The sequence below is a fragment of the Oncorhynchus keta genome, chromosome 26 (genome assembly GCF_023373465.1).
Source record: "Oncorhynchus keta strain PuntledgeMale-10-30-2019 chromosome 26, Oket_V2, whole genome shotgun sequence".
In the NCBI taxonomy this organism is placed as follows: Eukaryota; Metazoa; Chordata; class Actinopteri; order Salmoniformes; family Salmonidae; genus Oncorhynchus; species Oncorhynchus keta.
Genome location: NC_068446.1, coordinates 14702397 through 14722317, shown reverse-complemented (window position 1 = coordinate 14722317; position 19921 = coordinate 14702397). Strand labels below are relative to the sequence as shown.

The 19921-nt window shown below is 42.0% G+C and overlaps 1 long non-coding RNA gene across 6 annotated transcripts; it reads left to right on the top strand.

Annotated features, from left to right (window-relative positions):
* Nucleotides 1–1285: 1285 nt before the first annotated feature.
* On the top strand, nt 1286–17331 carry LOC127912005 (uncharacterized). 6 transcript variants are annotated; one of them, XR_008080057.1, is made up of 5 exons: nt 1286–1664; nt 1997–2104; nt 6629–6660; nt 6843–7107; nt 16375–17331. It is a non-coding gene; the product is annotated as an uncharacterized LOC127912005 (long non-coding RNA). The 6 variants fall into 6 exon arrangements; XR_008080055.1 differs by lacking the exon at nt 16375–17331 and adding an exon at nt 7978–9964 and having other exon boundaries at nt 1286–1565; XR_008080054.1 differs by lacking the exon at nt 16375–17331 and adding an exon at nt 7978–9964 and having other exon boundaries at nt 6964–7107.
* Nucleotides 17332–19921: the final 2590 nt, after the last annotated feature.

Sequence of the window (19921 nt, the reverse complement as noted above, 5' to 3'; positions counted from 1 at the left end):
AAGTGGATTTAACATAAATGTAGGCATCATAGCTTTCACCTGGTCAGTCTATGTCATGGAAAGAGCATGTGTTTTGTATATAAAGTGTATACAGGATATGGACATTCCATTCCAGCTAAACAATGCAGACGAATATTACTGTATAGCATTCAGCATAAAAACACATTTTCATACATATCTTAAATCGATTCATAAAAAATCTGAGAACAGTAATATTTTGCACACATGAAGGTACCCATACGCAATCATTTCTGATTAAACAAACAAATGTGAAAAAATTGTGAATATAGTGTTTTCGAAATTAACTCACTCATTAACTCTAGTAGTCCTGTAGCTCAGTTGGTAGAGCATGGCGCTTGTAACGCCAGGGTAGTGGGTTCGATTCCCGGGACCACCCATACGTAGAATGTATGCACACATGACTGTAAGTCGCTTTGGATAAAAGCGTCCGCTAAATGGCATATATTACTCACCAACTATTCATTAAGTTATTTCCCTCCTAAATATTATTATCAGTAATAATAAAAGTAACAATAATAATAATGTTGACTATATTGAATTGTCAGTTTGTCAAGGTTACAGAGATTGTCAATGTCACAGCTTAACTGAAAAGGTCGTGTTAATGGGGTCGTTCCATATCATTTCAGCAAGCCATGATACCCACTAATTTGGCCAATTTGGATGCAATCAATTGGCTTAATTTCTCAGAGATTTGATTATATTTCAACAAATATAATGTTGCAGGAAGGCTAATTCTATATGTTTGTAACAACAGAAACGATTTAAGAACAATCTGAGATGGTAGGTGTCAAAATCCTCTTTCTTGTTTTTTTTAAGGTGGAACAACCCAATGGTGCAGAGCTGTTCTTTACTCTGAAAATATCTGATTCTAAGACCAGCATAGTTAGAAAATCGTTTACCACCCAGTGATAGAAAAAAATGATTTACTTTCAATTAACGAAGCATTATTGCAAAAAGGTCATTTCAAAAACTGCGTTTCCTATTACAAATTCAATTACCGGCCTCAGAAAATAAATTACGAGAAAGGGAGGTGTCATTGAATATAATTCTTAATGATAGACTCCGGAATGTAATAACTCTGCCAATTAACCATTTTTATTTGATTTAGGTAGATTTTATGATCTTCTTTCACAATATCAATTAAATGAAATGGCTTGTATTGCCGATGTTAATAATAGGGGAGCTATGAGAGAAGAATCATTGACTAGGCTAATTAATGTATCGTTATAACCATTTAATTTAAATTTAATCACTAAAACGCGTTTGTAGGTCATGACTCATGAGACCATAGCATAATGTAGCCTACAAAGAAAACACAGGAACATATTGATTGTGTGACATTTAATTTATTCATTTGGTTATAGAAAACAGTGACTTAATAATAATGGGATTATCCATAACAGTAACTTTTTCATATAAAATATAATATATTTCAATTTCAGAAAAATATGACAAATCTAGTGCATTCATGGTAATAAAAGCGCTCAGAAATGCTGAACTTTTATTTTATCAGGTGTGCCGAACCATAATCGTCCGTTTGACAGGTGAGTCTTAGTTCTGTCTGTCTGGGTTCTTACACTTGTTACAAAGATATCAATCAATCAGTGACGGTCAGATATAAATCCAGCGAAGCAGCAGTTGAGGTAAGCTCTTTTAATTTGCTCACACTGCGTTCTGAAACCGGAATATTCAGCAGTTTGATAGAGATTTGCTGTTTGTGCACATTGCAAAGATTAATGCTGGCGTTTTTAAAACATTCCCAGAGATAGACCTATCAGAATATTCACTCCACAGATTGTAGGTGGTGTCAAATCCAGATAATACAAATGTTTATGTTTCTAAACATTTGCTAGCTGAAGTATTAATCGACGTTATAATAGTACACTTTATAAATTACAATTACATGTTCTTAGTTTTATAATCTTGCACTAATGTAGTCTACTGTCGACGTTCGTTTTCGCTGTCATTCCGCCAGGGGGCAGTATAACCGAGCGAGGTGATCAGTGGATCTCCCTCCACGTCTTGAACCACATCGCCTTGGACAGGGGACATAAACATAGGAACAGCAGGCCAAGTTCTTCAGGTGACGTTTTTTTTTGTTCCCCAAAAACCCATAATACCTTCTACATGATCTCAATACTGCAAATAAAGTACAACTAGGTTGACATCTTTTGAAAAATAGATTATCTCTATGAAGCTGTCAATTTTGCACATCAGGATTTATTTTTTCATTTGGTGCGTGCTTGCTTTTACATTATTGTGATTTAGAATCAAATATTCATTTGATATCAAATTTGATTACAATTACAAAGGCATTGACTATTAACAGATTTATAAGCATAAATGTATTATCATGAGAGTTGGCACAAAACAATGAAAAGTATAGGCTATAATAAACAAACTAAATTTAATATTTCCATTTCCCTAATGTTGTATCTGAATTAATTTATTAATTTTAATGAATAATGGATGTGGTATATGCAGACATTTTAACACGTACATCTGAATCAAGTTGCAAAGTAGAATTGTTCTCTCACATCCATGAGTTCAGGATACGTTATAATCTAACACACTGGCACTGTCTTATTATCACTGCATATTGTGCATAAGGCTTTATTTTCACCTCTGCCAGGTGGTAGGAAAGCCTTCACATAATTATAAGGGATTTTGGTTCATATTTAGGTAAACAAAAAGAGGGGAATCCTGTAGTATGTAGCCCTATAGAATGTAGCATGTAGCCCTATATTTAGGTACAATATCCAGATGTGGGTTGACTGAATACACTCACATTATGATCACAAATGCAATGGTGAGCTGGCAACTGAAAACAAAACAAGTTATTGAACAAGCCATAGTCAATTCTGCTTGACACTATTGATTTAATATGTTGCTCCCTCTCTTTCCCCCATCCTATCTCTTTTCTTTACTCTTTCTTTTCTCTCTCTCTCTCTCTCTCTCTCTCTCTCTCTCTCTCTCTCTCTCTCTCTCTCTCTCTCTCTCTCTCTCTCTCTCTCTCTCTCTCTTCCTCTCTTTCCTTTTCTCTCTCTTCCTCTTCTCTCTCTGCATGGAGTGTCTATCAGAGTTCAGCCGTTGAAAGGGGATTAAGACTAGCCATGTGTGTGTTTTTGTGTGTGTATGTGTGTGTGTTCGTACGTGTCTGTTTGTGTGTGTGTGTGTGTACAGTTTACGAATATGTGTGCTTGTGTGACTGTGCATCTCTGTGTGTGTGTGCATCAGCAGCAGCTGGTTCAGGCTGTTTTCCTGTGCTCTGCCTTTGCCCAATCTCAGCGCCAGCCCAAACTCATCCCCCAGCCCTAACCCACAGCTCCCAGCCCCCACCTCAGCCCAGTCCAGCTGTGATTGATGCGCTGCTGAGGCCGGAGCACTGGGACCCGACCATCCAGACTGATGTTTATTTGTGGTCAGAAACCGACTCCCTTGCGTCGTTGGTCACGGCAAGCAGGGGTCCCTGCTAGCTAGTCAAACACCTTAATCCTCATAAACCGACCAATGCAGCTCACAGAATAAGCTCAGAAAGGACAGGCAGGGGTTGCTTTTTATTGTCAGCTTGTATGGTGAACGAATGCTCTTCATGCTTTTGCTGTTTTAGAAGCGTTTTCAAAGAACGTGGAAAATTATGTTCATCGATAACAATGGAATGCATTTTTTACAAACTAATAGATCACATGTAGCTGGTCTAGAGATATGCAAGAGGTTGTCTTGTCTCTGGCTTGGCTTTGATTTATGCCAGAAAAAAAAAAAGAAATTTAATTAAGAAAATAAGCATTTGTTAGCCATGGACAATTAAGTAAAGAGTGAGTTAAACATTAGCATGGTGTATGCTTGATGAACAGGTAATTGATTTAGAGAGGCTATACAGTGCCTTGCGAAAGTATTCGGCCCCCTTGAACTTTGCAACCTTTTGCCACATTTCAGGCTTCAAACAAAGATATACAACTGTATTTTTTTTTGAAGAATCAACAACAAGTGGGACACAATCATGAAGTGGAACGACATTTATTGTATATTTCAAACTTTTTTAACAAATCAAAAACTGAAAAATTGGGCGTGCAAAATTATTCAGCCCCCTTAAGTTAATACTTTGTAGCGCCACCTTTTGCTGCGATTACAGCTGTAAGTCGCTTGGGGTATGTCTCTATCAGTTTTGCACATCGAGAGACTGAAATCTTTTCCCATTCCTCCTTGCAAAACAGCTCGAGCTCAGTGAGGTTGGATGGAGAGCATTTGTGAACAGCAGTTTTCAGTTCTTTCCACAGATTCTCGATTGGATTCAGGTCTGGACTTTGACTTGGCCATTCTAACACCTGGATATGTTATTTTTGAACCATTCCATTGTAGATTTTGCTTTATGTTTTGGATCATTGTCTTGTTGGAAGACAAATCTCCGTCCCAGTCTCAGGTCTTTTGCAGACTCCATCAGGTTTTCTTCCAGAATGGTCCTGTATTTTGGCTCCATCCATCTTCCCATCAATTTTAACCTTCTTCCTTGTCCCTGCTGAAGAAAAGCAGGACCAAACCATGATGCTGCCACCACCATGTTTGACAGTGGGGATGGTGTGTTCAGGGTGATGCTTTTACGCCAAACATAACGTTTTGCATTGTTGCCAAAAAGTTCCATTTTGGTTTCATCTGACCAGAGCACCTTCTTCCACATGTTTGGTGTGTCTCCCAGTGGCAAACTTTAAACGACACTTGCTATGGATATCTTTAAGAAATGGCTTTCTTCTTGCCACTCTTCCATAAAGGCCAGATTTGTGCAATATACGACTGATTGTTGTCCTATGGACAGAGTCTCCCACCTCAGCTGTAGATCTCTGCAGTTCATCCAGAGTGATCATGGGCCTCTTGGCTGCATCTCTGATCAGTCTTCTCCTTGTATGAGCTGAAAGTTTAGAGGGACGGCCAGGTCTTGGTAGATTTGCAGTGGTCTGATACTCCTTCCATTTCAATATTATCGCTTGCACAGTGCTCCTTGGGATGTTTAAAGCTTGGGAAATCTTTTTGTATCCAAATCCGGCTTTAAACGTCTTCACAACAGTATCTCGGACCTGCCTGGTGTGTTCCTTGTTCTTCATGATGCTCTCTGCGCTTTTAACGGACCTCTGAGACTATCACAGTGCAGGTGCATTTATACGGAGACTTGATTACACACATGTGGATTGTATTTATCATCATTAGTCATTTAGGTCAACATTGGATCATTCAGAGATCCTCACTAAACTTCTGGAGAGTTTGCTGCACTGAAAGTAAAGTGGCTGAATAATTTTGCACGCCCAATTTTTCAGTTTTTGATTTGTTAAAAAAGTTTGAAATATCCAATAAATGTCGTTCCACGTCATGATTGTGTCCCACAAAATACAGTTTTATATCTTTATGTTTGAAGCCTGAAATGTGGCAAAAGTTCGCAAAGTTCAAGGGGGCCGAATAATTTCGCAAGGCACTGTATGTATAGTTTTTCTTTATTCGTTTAATATGGTAGGCTGGGCAGGCCACGCAAGTCCAAACAAAATGTACAAATATTTTTTTCCCCCTCCCATGATACAAAGATGAATGATGACATTCCAACTGGGAAGTTGGGGCGAGTGACAAGATCGTTCCTCTTTGATCGTGGTTTGACTTGGGGTTCTTAACAGAGTGCTAAGTGAAAACTAGCTTTGTACTGCTCTGGCGAGACGAACAGAAACCTCCTCGAATGTGACATTTTGCAGAGGTTCAAGGAAATGATCGGGCAAAGTGCAATCAACAGGCTGAGCCAAAGCTCCATGGCTAACTCCCTGTGGGGCTATAAGGTTTATACCACTGGGTTCTGTACTGCAGTCAGGCTGCTTCCCAAATGGCTCCCTATGGGACCTCGTCGAAGTAGTGCACTATAGTACATTTTATGGTGCTATTTGGGACGCAGCCAGGGCAGGCGCTCTGGGGAAGAGCTGGGTTGTGGAGCTCACTGGTGGAGACGAGTTAGGTTAGTGGTTTATGTTTCAGATGGAACCAAGAAGCATGTTGTGTTCACATTCACATGGAGGGGAGCTGATGTTGCAATTAGTTGTTTTTTTAAACTGTCATTTTCTGCAGAAATAGGTTATAATTATGTAATTATAGTACCCTCCTATACGTATATAGTGGAGCAACAGGGCCAAAAGCAAGACCTCAACAGCAACCAACTACTGTAACTTTTTACGAACATGTCAAAATGGAAAAATATATACATTCAATTCTCAGTTAGTTTTAGTAAATCCAGTTACTTGGATTTTGTCTCTCTCTCTCCATATCGTCTGCTTACGTTTGTTTTATATCGGCTTGCCATCACTACTTCATCGCTTCACCTCACCCCAGGTTAACGGTGGACTTGTAAAATTAATGACCCTTAAAGATATACAAGTTCTCAATGTTAGAGCCATGATATATGATTTAATGTAGTAATTACTGTTAGCCGAACTGCTTCCATGCTCTTATTCCCACTGGCCAAAATAAAAACGGAGGCTTTTGTTTTGTTAGGGTTGCGTAACGAGGTGTGCTGTGCTGGTTAAATCAGCATAGAGTGAAGGTGCGGACTGTGCTGTGGTTGGTTTATTTTCTCATGGTTCAGAAAGGTTCAGAATGGATGAAGCCAACACCTGGGTAAGTCTGGATTTCCATGTTGTTCTTCATTTTCTTAAACGATTCACAACTCTGTCAGATGGCTTGGCCCTGCAGTGCTTTGTTATATTAAAATAGAATTACCTTAAAATTGTCTAGCAATGCAAGTTGTAAATCTTATCTGTAGGTCTCCTCTGCTTCGGAGTATGTTTGTGATGATTTAGGATACTTGGACTGCAGATTAGAGGAAGCTGGTGAGGGGAGGTTGGCTCATAATGATGAATAGAATGGAGTGAATGGCGATGTATCAAACACATACTATTAGCCCGTCCTCCCCATTTGAAGTGCCACCAGCCACCACTGCGGTAGATCCAAGGAGCAACACTGCATGGAGATCAACTGGACTGGTCTAGGCTTGGACAGAGACCCTCAGGATCCATCACATACTACATGCAATCACTCCAAGGAATCCACAACTGAGACAGCCAGGTACCAATCTCTCCACTCCACTGTGTCTAAAACTTTGACTGAATCTCCGCCAGGCATAATAAGAGTAGCATCACCAAGCCACTCTACACCGACAGGCTACCAGGGGCCTATCTGATGCAGGAATAGAGATGAGAGAGGCGAGATTGATCTCCCATAATGCTTGGTCTTGATGAGACAATGAAAAATGACCCCCGCCAGTGGCTTGTCAATATCAGGGCCGGAGATGCACCGACGGTCGTAGGTTCTTATTTAATCCGGTTTTCCTTAAGATGATAGCTCTTGTTCCATTTTCACTGCCTGTCTGTCAGCTTGACATGGCAATATTCCCCTGTCCTCACTTTCCTGGTCGGTTTCATTTATTTCCAAACACTATTTCACACCCGGGTGGCTTTAACTAGCATTATATAGTATTGAGGCAGACTCAGGGAGATAGAATTGTGACAGATACAACACTTTCTGTGTGTAACTACAGAATATTGTAAACAGTAGACAGTCCATAAAGATGGTGAGCTCAGGGTGAAAAACTGCCCTTATATGTTCCAGTGTAGCTTGGTTTCCAGGTAACCTTCTGCCTGTGGAAATTATTCAAAATGTCCCATTTTCTACGGTGTGCTCTTTCGTTCATTTTCACCAATTATTTATTTGTCAGTTGCGCCAATCAAGTTATTAACATGCAAATTCTATTTAATTTATGGCCATTTATGGAGCATTTCAAATAAATAAATGACCATAAATTAAATGGCATTTGCATGTTAACTTAAGATTTTTTTTTTATAGATAAAAATAAATCTCTCTCTCTCTCTCTCTCTCTCTCTCTCTCTCTCTCTCTCTCTCTCTCTCTCTCTCTCTCTCTCTCTCTGCTCCACGAAGCAAGCAGGCAGGCAGCAGCAGCTCTCCTGGTGGAACCACAGCGTGTAGTGGCTGACATATCAGTGATGTTTATTAAGAGACGAGTCTATCAGGTTTCATAAACCCGTACCTCGCAGACGCCACATCTTTTGTTTCTTCCGGAGGGTGTCATCAATCTTAATGCAGCGGGAGGCTTCTGCTTCGCTCTCCTGAGCGGTTGATGGGAGATCACAAAGCCCTCCCTCCCTCCTTTCCTCCCTCCATCCCTCCCTCCTTCCTTCCCTCCCATCTGAGTTGACTTGCCCAGCGCGACTCAATGGTAAAGGAAGGTAGCTAACAGGCAGCAGGGTAGAAAGAAGACTATATACTCCGGTGATTACCCCCAATGATTGAGAGGCGGGATGGGTGCTACTACAGTATATACTGTATGTGGACATGACACCCGCATTCGACCTCAGTCACTGAAAGGATTGTACTTGGCAAAATGAACGTTGTGCGCTTCTATGTACATCACGTTTATGCTGTGACGTATACAGTGCATTCTGAAAGTATTCAGACCCCTTCACTCTTTCCACATTTTGTTACGTTACAGCCGTGTTCTACAATGGATTCAATTGTTTTCTCTCATCAATCTACACACAATACCCCATAACGAGAAAGCAAAAATAGGTTTTAGACATTTTTGCAAATGTATTAAAAATAAAAAAACTCAAATATTACATTTACATCAGTATTCAGACCCTTAACTCAGTACTTTTTTGAAACACCTTCGGCAGCGATTACAGCCTCAAATCTTCATGGGTATGACGCTACAAGCTTGGCACACCTGTATTTGGGGAGTTTCTCCCATTCTTCTCTACAGATCCTCTTAAGCTCTGTCAAGTTGGATGGGGAGCGTTGTTGCACAGCTATTTTCAGGTCGCTTTAGAGATATTCGATTGGGTTCAAGTCTGGGCTCTGGCTGGGCCATTCAAGACCATTCAGAGACTTGTTCCGAAGCCTCTCCTGTGTTGTCTTGGTTGTGTGCTAAGGGTCGTTATCCTGTTGGAAGGTGAACCTTCGACCCATTCTGAGGTCTTGAGCGCTCTGGAGCAGGTTTTCATCAAGGATCTTTCTGTACTTTGCTCCATTCATCTTTGCCTTGATCCTGACTTGTCTCCCTGTCCCTGCCGCAGAAAAACATCCCCACAGCATGATGCTGCCACCACCATGCTTCACCGTAGGGATCAAATCAAATCAAAGTTTATTTGTCACGTGCATCAAATACAACAGGTATTTCACCTTACAGTGAAATGCAATAGATAAGTAAAGAATTCAAAAACAACATTAAAAAAACAGTGAATAAAACAGTAGTGAAGGCTATATACAGTAGCGAGGCTAATTGAGGTAGTATGTACATGTAGGTATGGATGGTGCAAGAAAACCAGGTTTTCAGGAGTTCAATTTTGGTTTCATCAGACCAGAGAATCCTGTTTCTTATGGTCTGAGAGTCCTCTACCATACAGGCCTGATTGGTGGAGTGCTGCAGAGATGCTTGTCTTTCTGGAAGGTTCTCCAATCTCCACAGAGGAACTCTGGAGCTCTGTCAGAGTGACCATTGGGTTCTTAGTCACCTCCCTGACCAAGGCCCTTCTCAGTTTGGTCCTGCGGCCAGCTCTAGGAAGAGTCTTGGTGGTTCCAAAACTTCTTCCATTTAAGAATTATGGAGGCCACTGTGTTCTTGGGGACCTTCAATGCTGCATTTTTTGGTACCCTTCCCCAGATCTGTGCCTCGACACAATCCTGTCTCAGAGCTCTATGGACAATTCCTTCGACCTGATGGCTTGGTTTTTGCTCTGACATGCACTGTCAACTCTGGGACCTTATATGGACAGGTGTGTGCCTTTCCAAATCATGTCTAATGAATTTAATTCATCACAGGTGGACTCCAATAAGGATGTAGAAACATCTCAAGGATGATCGATGGAAACAGGAGGCACCTGAGCTCAATTTCTGTCACGCCCTGACCATCGAGAGCCTTTTTATTCTCTATTTTGGTTGGGTCGGGGTGTGGGGGGGGTGTTCCTATCTAGGTTGTTGATTTCTATGTTGGCCTGGTATGGTTCCCAATCAGAGGCAGCTGTTTATCGTTGTCTCTGATTGGGGATCATATTTAGGCAGCCATTTCCCCACTGTGTTTTGTGGGATCTTGTTTTTGTGTTGTTGCCTTTGAGCACTTCATTTACGTTTCTTTATGTTGTCTTGTTCTAAGTTCCACTTCAATAAATATGTGGAACCCAGATCACGCTGCGCTTTGGTCTGAGTATGCTTCCAACGACGATCGTGACAATTTCAAGTCTCATAGCAAAGGATCTGAATACTTATGCAAATAAGGATTTTTTCATTTATACATTTTGCAAAGACTTCTATAAACCTGTGGTATTGTGTGTAGATTGATAAGGATATATTTTTTTAATTTAATACACTACCATTCAAAATGTTTTTTTTTAAAAAGCATTTTTTTTGTCCATTAAAATAACATCATAAATACAGTGTAGACATTGTTAATGTTGTAAATTACTATTGTAGCTGGAAATGGCAGATTTCTTTATGGAATATCTACATTATCAGCAACCATCACTCCTGTGTTCCAATGGCACGTTGTGTTAGCTAATCCAAGTCCTCCACTGGCAAGCTTCAATAAATAGTACCCATATAACACCAGCCTCAATGTCAACAGTGAAAAGGCAACTCGGGGATGCTGGCCTTCGAAGCAGAGTTCCTCTGTCCAGTGTCTGTGTTCTTTTGCCCGTCTTAATCTTTTCTTTTTATTGGCCAGTCTGAGATATGGCTTTTCCTTAGCATCTCATCTCTGCCTAGAAGGCCAGCAACCTGGAGTCACCTCTTCACTGTTGACGTTGAGACTGGTGTTTTGTGGGTACTACTTAATGAAGCTTCCAGTTGAGTACTTGAGGACTTGTCGCCTGTTTCTCAATCTAGACACTCTAATGTATTATCCTCTTGCTCAGTTGTGCACCGGGGCCTCCCACTCCTCTTTCTATTCTGGTTAGAGACAGTTTGTGCTGTTCTGTGAAGGGAGTAGTACACAGCTTTCTACCAGATCTTCAGTTTCTTGGCAATTTCTCACATGGAATAGCCTTAATTTCTCAGAACAAGAATAGACTGATGAGTTTCAGAAGAAAGGTCTTTGTTTCTGGCCATTTTGAGCTTGTAATCGAACCCACAAATGCTGATACTCCAGATACCCAACAAGTCTAAAGAAGGACAGTTTTATTGCTTCTTTAATCAGAACAACAGTTTTCAGCTGTGCTAACATAATTTCAAAAGGGTTTTCTAATGATCAATTATCCTTTTAAAATGATGATCTTGGATGAGCTAACACAACGTGCCATTGGAACACATGAGGGATGGTTGCTGATAATGGGCCTCTGTACCCATTATATAGATATTCCATAAAAATACAAATCCGCCATTTCCAGCTACAATAGTCATTTACAACATTAACAATGTCAACACTGCATTTCCGATCAATTTGATGTTATTATAATGGACAAAAAATGTGCTTTTCTTACAAAAAGAAGGACATTTGTAAGTGTCCCCAAACAATTTGAACGCTAGTGTCCATTTTAGAATAAGGCTGTAACGTAAGAAAATGTTGAAAAAGTGAAGTGGTTTGAATACTTTCTGAATGCACTGTATGATTAATTATTCAGTATAGCTACCATCTCTGGTAGGCCATAACCCGCAGACATTGGGATACAGTACCAGTCTGTACCAAAGGGACAAAAATGCATCTACTGTACTTCTGGTTCTTATGTTCTCCTTTAAAAAAAATCACAGATCTACAAAAATGTATATTTTCGGTTGGTGCAAGTGCTATCAAAAAGAGTTAATTTAATATCTACTAATCAGGCTTCTTCCCTTTAGATCATATTGGAGAAAATATATCAACATAAACGGTTATTGCTGTATTGAGAGAAGGTAAATATCCCATTTAAATGTTTTCATGGTGTGTCTCCACTGTAATATGAAATTGATGTACTTGGCCTGTAGCACTAGCATGGATAAAAAAGTGCCCTCTGAGTCAGCCGAAATAAAATGAAAGTAGATAACGGCATCGACTCAGAGGCTTCTGAAGTGTGATAACTTGTATGTAAATCTCTGTGGCTGGAGCGGGGCCTTCATTAAGTGCGCTTTGGGTAGATTTATTGACTGATCTGTGCAGAAGTCGTTTGTAGTAAGACACTGTGGTTGTATCCCAAATGGCACCCGATTCACTACATAGTGCATTACGTTACAGCAGACCCCTATGGGCCCGGGTCAAAATAAATGCATTATATAGGGTATAGGGTGCCATTTAGGACCCAAGCACTATAACACGGTAGAACCTGGACATGATGTATATACTCCACTTAGCTCGAGCTTTCTCTGGCTGGAACGCTGAATGGACCGATGTCATACTACACTTTCTACACCAGTGTTTCTCTCAACCGTGTTTTATACCTGGCAGGGACCAGCAAGCTATGGTCCCTTTTGTGTCAGGGACTGGCATACTATTCTCTCCTGTTTATTTCTCGGCGTAACACATCATGGGCAAACCGAAATGGTCCACCCACACAGACAGCGTGGTGAAGAAGGCGCAACAGCGCCTCTTCAACCTCAGGAGGCTGAATAAATTTGGCTTGTCACCTAAAACCCTCACAAACCTCTACAGATGCACAATTGAGAGCATCCTTTCGGACTATATCACCGCTTGGTACAACAACTGCACCGCCCTCGAATGCAAGGCTCTCCAGAGGGTGGTGCGGTCTGCACAACGCATCACCGGGGGCAAAGTATATGCCCTCCATGACACCTACAGCACCCGATGTCACAGGAAGGCCAGAAATATCATCAAGGGCAACAACCACCCGAGCCACTGTCTGTTCACCCCGCTATCATCCAGAAGACGAGGTCAGTACTGGTGCATCAAAGCTGGGACCAAAAGACTGAAAAACAGCTTCTATCTCAAGGCCATCAGACTGTTAAGCAGCCATCACTAACATAGAGAAGCTGCTGCCTATATACAGGCTCAAATCACTGGCCACTTTAATACATTCATTTAATAATGGTATCACAAGTCACTTTAAATAAGGCCACTTTAATAATGTTTACATATCCTACATTACTCATCTCATATGGACAGTATATACTGTATTTAATACCATCTATTGCATCTTGCCTATGCCGCATCATATGCCGCAACATATGCTAACCATGTGTATGTGACCAATATAATTTGATATGAATTTGTAGTGTTGGTATACCACACTGACTCTTGTAATGGGAACCTGTTTCTTCCCATTTTCCTGGGACTCTTAGGGTACTACTACAACTAGTATTACCATCACAACTACTACTAGTATTACCGTCACAACTACTAGTAGTGTTACCATCACAACTATTACTTCTATAATTGTTTCTGTCAGCAAAAATAATTGTTATATGTAATAGCAGTAAGCAATTGGCTCATTTGAAATACCGAGTACAGATATTCTTATTGTCTAGTCTGAGGTGATTGTACTCCAAAAAGAGGTTTGTTTGGTATCCCTCCTGGCTTCTACACCCTCTCTATCAAGATGGTAATGAATCGAAGCGATCATTTCATACTAATTGCTTTTCCAAGATGATAATCCAAGCAATAAACTACAGAGAGGCTCTGAGGGGAAATAAAGCCAAACAAAATAAACGAGAGCGAAAGAGGAGGAAATGTGAATCAATATCTCCTATTAGAGACGCTGTTGCTTAAACCAACAATGGCCCTAGCTGAATGTGGTCCTATGCATTGTGTGTACAGGTGTGTGGGGTAATTGAATTCTCTATTGAAAAAGTTATCCTGATTTAGAACGGCATAATAAGAGGGAAAATTCAATCAAAGCCGACAGAGTTACTATTCAGAGTTTCATGTCAAAGTAATTTTGATTAATGTGACTGTGTGTATCTGAATGACTGGGTTTTGTGGTAGGAAGGTGTGAGAGGAAGGGAATACATGGAGCTGGTATATTTGTGTGTGTGTGTGTGGGAGAATGTGAATGGCTCGTGTGTTTATGAAAGGGTTTGTGTACGTGCGTTTGAGGTGTTCTTGTCTTGAATGTGGGTTGTGTTTTGTTTTTTGAAGTGAATTATGTTTATTCGAGTGGGAGTTGTGTGTGTGTTTTTGTGTGGTTGTACAGTACAGTATGTGTGTGCCAGGTGGTGTATTGTGTTAATAGATAGAGATCAGTAAGGAAATGGCACTCCCTTCCAGCCCAGTGTTGACACCAGCTCCACCTCAGCTCCATCTGTCAAGCTGTCCTCCCTGTGACCTTTCACCCCCTGATCCCTGTCTCCCTCTCTGTCTACACTAAGGGAAAACAGACCAGGCCAGACCAACACTCCTGGAGCAATATGGAGACTAGTTTACAAATGATACACAAATGCTTTAAACACACATATACACATGCATGTGCAAGCACACATACACACATACACGCACACACAACCCTCTCAGTCCACTACATTCAGAGCAGCATCTGAGAGTACATTATCCAGGTGGCCAAAGAGAAACGAGAAGTGAGGCAGGGGTTTTCTTGTCTTCAATGTGCTTCCTGTTTTGTCTGGTGGTATCCTGTAACAGGGACATGACGTGGATAGTTGGTATACCTGCTCCATAAAAAAACACGTGTTACACAACACCACAAAACTGTATTGTATCTGATTTTCTTTTTTTAAAGTAGCCCTTGTGTTTCACATAGAATGACATGGTATTATATAACATTATAACTTTCAAAAATGAAGCTAGATAGCTTTTGTCAGCCACACACACCAAACAGAATTTTGGTCTGTTTTCCTGTTTGACTTTCAAAGTATTCATTTGATAATCACGGCTCCCATGTGTCCCCATGGATACCAGTGGCCTATCAGCTTTGATTGAATGTTCTGTGAGAAAGTGCTTCTGCAGGAGAAAGGTGTTAATCAGTGGCTCTGCTGATTACTTTTTAGTCTGTGGTTGTGTCCCAAATGGAACTTTGTTTCCTATATAGTACACTACTTTTTACAAGGGCCCATAGGGTATGCAGTATATTGGGAATAGGATGCCATTTGGGAAGCAGGCTGTGTGTCAGATAGTAATCTGTTCGAAACTTTCAGTTGTGTCTTATCCTCTCCTGGTAATCCACCTGCCCAACGTCGCTGTCTCTCTGGCTTCTCATCCAGTTTGTCTTTTGTTGAGAGAGTGAGTGAGTGGACAGAGACATCTGGAGTGGTGAAGGAGAACTCTCTTTCTTTTTAAAGCTCCAATCTGATAGGACAAGACACAAAAGAAGCCAATCAGAGTTGTGCTGGAGTCAGTATATTGGAGACACATATATCACTGACCCAACAGTCACCGTTCGGAGAGAGGGAGAGACAGAGAAGAGAGAGCGAGAGAGAAATTGGAAGGAGGGGTAAAATGGAGAAACTGGAATGAGAGAGATTGGATGGAGGGAGAGAAAGAGAGAGAACAGAGAGAGATTGATTGGTAACCCTTCCTATATATTTCTCTGCCTCTTCTCCCACTGCAAACTCAAAGTGATGAGTGGTTAGTATTTCATCATCGTGCTCATCCTAACCTATAGCCCTGATGAGCCACTGAACGTGATAAATCATTAGGAATTAGTTATTTTCCCTGTGATGGTATCTGGGACACAATATCAATGTTTGTGATGTTATGTGTAATTGTGTTGTCAGATTGCAGACAGATTCTAGTAGTGTACCTGGAATACATGAGACGAATACCTGATGACAATGACTGGCAAGAAGCTGGATTTGTCTTTTTAGATAAGCCGTCCACGCTGTGCGATGGATTTTAAAACTCTAAAATGCATCCGTTGTGACAGTTGTTCCTACACAGTTGGGCAACATTTACGCACAGCACAGCCAAGCTCATAATCCTTCTAGGAGAAGATATTAGGCAGAACATCCCAGGCGGATAAAGTTATTAGATTATTCCAGGGACCAAACACAAGGGCTGGGAGAGGAGGAGGCAGAGGAAAGGAGAACAGCTGGGTGGTGATGAGGGAGGCAGGGGAGTGGCAGGGTTGAAGGAAGGGAAGAGGAGGAGTCAGGGAAGAGGAGAGGGCAGGGAAGAGGAGAGGGCATGGGAGAGGAGAGGGCAGGGGAGAGGAGAGGGCAGGGGAGAGGAGAGGAGGAGGCAGGGGAGAGGAGGGTAGGGGAGAGGAGGAGGCATGGGAGAAGAGAGGGCAAGGAAGAGAGGATGAGGCAGGGGAGAGTAGGAGGCAGGGGAGAGGAGGAGGCAACGGGACTGCAGTACAGTGTCACGGGTTTTAAGTTCCTCGGTGTCCACATCACTGAGAACTTATCATGGACTGACAATACCACCTCTCTTTTCTACTTCCTAAGATGGCTGAAGAAATTTTAGCGTGATGATGCGGGTCCTCTCCAAATACTACCGCTGCACCATCGAGAGCTTCATGACTGGCTGCATCACAACCTGGTACGGGAATTGCTCTGTCCACTACTGGAAGGCCCTCCTGTGGGTGGTGAAGATGGCCCAGTACATCACTGAGACCGTGCTCCCACCCATCCAGAATATCTACTTGAAACGGTTCCTGAGGAAGGCTTGCATCATCATCAAGGACCTCACACACCCCAGCTACGAGCGGTTCTCTCCTTACTGTCGGGCAGACGGTATCGGAGCATGAGATCTGATACCAACAGGCTCAGAGACAGTTTCTATCTACAAGCAATTCAATCAAATCCAATTTTATTGGTCACATACACATATTTAGCAGATGTTATTGTGGGTGTAACGAAATGCTTGTGTTCCTAGTGCCAATAGTGCAGTAATATCTAACAATTCAAAGGCTGAACATTTGAACAGGACTGACCACCTGCTCTGATTCTCCAGGCCTTAGCACACATGCACTCACTCATTCACACACCCACACAGACATACACACAGAGACATATACATTCATGCTACACATATCACAACTGCTGGTACCAGACTCGTATTATAGTGCTCAGTGTATACACTGCCCCCCATCCCCCTTCACCAAAACACGTGTAAATAAAAAAAACTATCAATTGTGCCTTCCTGCATTATACTTATGCAACAACAACAAAAAATATGCCGAGCCATATACTTCTTATCTTTTATTACGTCTTATCGTTGTTGCATTGTCGGAAAAGGAACCTGTAAGTAAGCATTTGGGTGGACGGTGTATACCATGTGTATCCAAGTCCATACGACTGAGAAAACAACTTTAAACAATACATGTGTCTTGTCTGTCTGGCCTGCATTCAGCTGTTCTACAACAACAACAACAAAACATTCTAAAAATGGCTAGTTTTGTCCATGGGCCATTTCGTTGGACGATGTACACCATGCTTATCCCGTACATGCGACTAACAAAACACAGGGGAGAGGAGAGGGCAGGGGAGAGGAGGAGGCAGGAGAAAGGAGAAGGCAGAGGAGAGGGATCGTGCCAGGCTGTGGAGGGGGATCATGTGGTGTGTTAGCAATCAGGAGGTGTTAGGTCCTACCAGTGAGAAGCATCAGGGATGCAGACAGCGCAGGGTATTAGCTGTACACAGGAACAAACTCTGAGCCCATCATCCCAGACACAATAATGGGAAAACAGATAGCTACCCTAGAAAACGGATCTGTCAGCCAGCCTGGAGGCTGAGGCGTATGTGAAAATTAAGCCAGGGATATGTGTGATGTGTAGTTTGGGGTAGTAGTGTACTATCTATTCATCCTTTGAGATAAAACATTTTTTTTAAATTACCAGAGGAAGTGAGCACATGCGTGTTTCCTCTGTGAATTTTGAGCGCGTGGTTCACTGCACAGAGCCTGTTGGCAACCCGGGGGACTTCCACACAGCTTGGCACGGCTTCCTCAAGGCCTCTATCGCTTTTCCTCTCTCTCGCTCTCTCTCTCTCTCGCTCTCTCTCTCCATCTCTCTCTCTCTCTCTCTCTCTCTCTCTCTCTCTCTCTCTCTCTCTCTCTCTCTCTCTCTCTCTCTCTCTCTCTCTCTCCTCCTTTCCTTATAGTCCTCTCACTCCAAACCCCTGGCAGTGCATGAGTCACTCACGCACTTCATGAGGATAACTTCCACTTCAGCTGGTTACTGTAGGTGGGCTGCATGGCATTGTCTCTCTCTCTCGTTGTATCTCTCTCTGTTTCTCTCTCTCTCCGTCTCTCTCTCTGTTTTGCTCTGTCTCTCTCCATCTCTCTCTCTCTGTATGTCTCTGTCTCTCTCTCCCTCTCCATGTCTGTCTCCCTGCCTGTGTCATGAATGTGCCTGGGGCACCAGTAGTTGTTAGTGTCTCGTAGTGGAGGTGGTGGGTGGTAGTTGAGGGAGGAGAGGAGGGCGAGGCACCATGGTCTCATTACCTCCACACGTCACGCTGCAGCCTCAGGGGGAAGGGGGCTCGAGATGTAGGCTGGGTGGGTATGTGGGTGTTGGATGGGACAGAGCCTGATTCATTTCGATGTTGCGTACATAACGAGGCTCCTAGTGTTAGGCCCACTCCGGATCCCCGTTTGTCCCCAAGAGAGGGTGAGCCCCTGGGTTCTCTGACCCACGCTCCTCCAACACTGTGGCTGCGTGACGTGAACCATCACTGGGGTGAAGCAGTGCAGAGCACCCCCGACAGACAAGAGAGACACTGACATGTCAGGGGAGGGAGTAATGCCTGTTGGATTCCTGTGTCCTCAGGGCTTCTCTCATTAACAACCCCCAGTGGGTGGATCTATAGTGTCAATCAAAAGACTGGATTTGAAGAGTTTCTCCATCACAAAAAAATAATAATCTGTGGTGATTTTCCATGAGTGGAAAAGATACATTTGGGGTATCTGCATGCAACAAAAATCCAGCAAATGTGCATATTTTTTATTTATCACTGTAAAGTGCTTCGTTTCAAAAAATAAATAATAGGATTCAAAAGATTGAATGTGAAGAATCAGCCTTTGAATCCACTACTACACTACCTATATGATTTGACATCTCTTCATCTACATAGAGGTTTCCGGACAGCTCTTACGTAAGATCATGATTTACTAAACATACTCTACTGTACTGTACTGTTCAGGACATCCTGCATGCCTATTCAAGTGGAATTGTTGGGAAACAGGCCTACCCACCTCTAGGTTACATCAATCATGGAAGTATGAACACCGGAAGAGGGTTGTAAGCATGCACGTACAATAGCATAGGATTACCAATCGCAAGGATGGTGTATAATCCCGGAATATTACTAAACTCTTGTAGGACTAATATACTGTAACTAGTAAAATGATCCCGTTTTATGAGAATCCATGTGTAGTACTGTCATGATCGTCGTAAGCTTACTCGGACCAAAGCGCAGTGCGATACGGGTTCCACATGTTTATTCAATGAAACGCACAAGAGCAATAAAGAACAAATGACACGTGACGTACTGCAGTGCTCACAGGCAACTACACAAAAACAAGATCCTACAAAAGCACAGTGGGGAAATGGCTGCCTAAATATGATCCCCAATCAGAGACAACGATAAACAGCTGCCTCTGATTGGGAACCATACCAGGCCAACATAGAAATAAAACAACCTAGATTACCCACCCTACTCACACCCTGACCTAACCAAAATAGAGAATAAAAAGTATCTCTATGGTCAGGGCGTGACCAAAAGCATGATTTTATATCGTGATTCATATATTAACCTCTGTAATAACATCATACAACACAGTAAGTATAACAAGAACAACACAACGTCTTTCATTTGGAATATTTTAACTTATTAGTTTAACTTTACTGCTTCAGATCCAGTCAATCATTTGAGATCTGGCAGAATCTGGGCTGCCCACTAATTTCAGCACAAATTAAAGTAGTGAACAGGAGGGTATCTTCACAGCAGCATGTGGTGTACAAACTCAAGCTGTTAGCAGTGACACACACAC